The sequence below is a fragment of the Silene latifolia genome, chromosome 1, assembly GCF_048544455.1.
Source record: "Silene latifolia isolate original U9 population chromosome 1, ASM4854445v1, whole genome shotgun sequence".
Lineage (NCBI taxonomy): Eukaryota > Viridiplantae > Streptophyta > Magnoliopsida > Caryophyllales > Caryophyllaceae > Silene > Silene latifolia.
The window spans coordinates 131975506-131977316 of NC_133526.1; the positions used below are offsets into that span (position 1 = coordinate 131975506).

Genomic DNA, 1811 nt, shown 5'->3' on the forward strand with positions numbered 1-1811 from the left:
GTGCTTAGTGTTCATGTCTTTACTTTGTGTCTTGACATGACACAAGGTATTCGAACGGTTTCCAATTTTCCACAATAAATTGGTGGCGACTCCACAAATGCAAAACAAACAAAGAGGAAAAGCTTGCTTCGCTTTTCGCCCCCGTGGGCCCGCGTCCACAGCCGTTGCCGGGGACGGTGTTCAATTGAATTGTTATCGTTTGTTGTTTTTAGTTGTGTCTTTCTTAGCCTTGGGGAAGTCAAATTTCTCAAGGTAGTTTTAATTGTTTTCTAGTTGTTTGATTTTTGCATGTCTGAGAGATCACAAGATGGACTTTTACCTATTGATCCCGAGATTGAAAGAACCTTGACCAATATTAGAAGAGTTGTTAGAGGAACTTGGACAATTGTGGGTATTGGAGAACTTGTGGACATTGGTATTGTCCAATCGGATAGTGTTGAGTTTACAAAACCCTTTTGCAAGACAAGGAGAGGAAAACCCAGTCCCAAACCAACCACAAATTCAACCTACAATGCCTAAGTTTTCATCTCATTCCGTACCAACCGAGGAGAACCTACCAAATGGTACTCCAACACCACCTCACTTAACCAGTAACTTCATTGCCAAATCCGTATTCATACAATTAGTTGAGAGAAGTCAATTTGGAGGGATGCCTAGTGAGGATCCTTATTCATATGGAGACTTTTTGTGATGTAATCTCTCAAACGGGAGTGACTCAAGATCAAATTCGATGGGTATTGTTTCCTTTTTCCTTGATCGGAACAGCAAAACAATGGTTAAAAAGCCTAGACAAGAAGTATTGATTCATGGAAGAAGTTAGCACTTGCCTTCTACAAGAAGTTCTACCCTCCGGAGAAGACCAACATGTTATTTAAGAGCCCAAATTACCGGGTTCAAGCAAAGAGATGAAGAGTCCGTATATGAGGCATGAGAAAGATTCAAGGATACATGTCGCTTTTGTCCTCATCATGGACTAAGTGAATGGTTTCTTGTTCAACAATTTTGGAATAGGTTGTATGAAGATGCAAGGAATGTGCTCAACATGGATTCTAATGGAAGATTCACCGAGGTTGATGACAACCAAACTTGGGCAAAGATAGAAGAGATGGCAGTTTATAACTCTCAATATAGTAGGCCAAGAAAAGCTACTAGGGGAGGGAGACATGAAGTTGACTCCGTCACATAATTGAGTGCCGATTTGGGTGCCCAACTAAGCTCCCATATTGACACAATGAACTTGAAATTTGAGAAGGCCCTAGCCAAGATGAATGAGGCTTCTCAATCATCCAAGCAACATGCCAATGCCATGGTGACAACTTCCTCTATCCCAAATGGAGTGTGTGAGAATTGTGGAACTTTGGGACATGATCAACAAGAGTGTAGGGGCACAAGTGAATGCTTTCCAAGCATACAAGAATGGCACCCCTTACTCCAACTATTACAATGAAAACACCAAATTTCACCCAAACTTCTCATACAAAAGCCAAAATGTTCAAAATCCTCAACCCACATACACCCCACCTCCAATGAGAAATCCCACTCAAATACCATACTTCAACCAAAACCAACCTTCTTACAATCAATCCAATGACCAAGCTTTTGATGTTCAAAAAGCAGTCCTCTAAATGCAAAAGAGCCAACAAGATTTCTTTGCTCAAATGCAAATAGATAGCCAAGCCAAAGACACTACCATCAATAATATCCTTGCCCACACCAAGATGTTGGAAACACAATTGTCCCAATTGGCCTCTTCAAGTTCCCAAAAAGGACAATTACCTCCTCAAGGTAATCCACCTACAAGACATGAGACT

General features: G+C 41.1%; 1 non-coding gene across 1 annotated transcript; it reads right to left on the bottom strand.

Annotated features, from left to right (window-relative positions):
* Window positions 1-869: 869 nt before the first annotated feature.
* On the bottom strand, window positions 870-975 carry LOC141620171 (small nucleolar RNA R71). The gene has a single exon (XR_012531902.1). It is a non-coding gene; the product is annotated as a small nucleolar RNA R71 (small nucleolar RNA).
* Between the last annotated feature and the right edge of the window lie 836 nt (window positions 976-1811).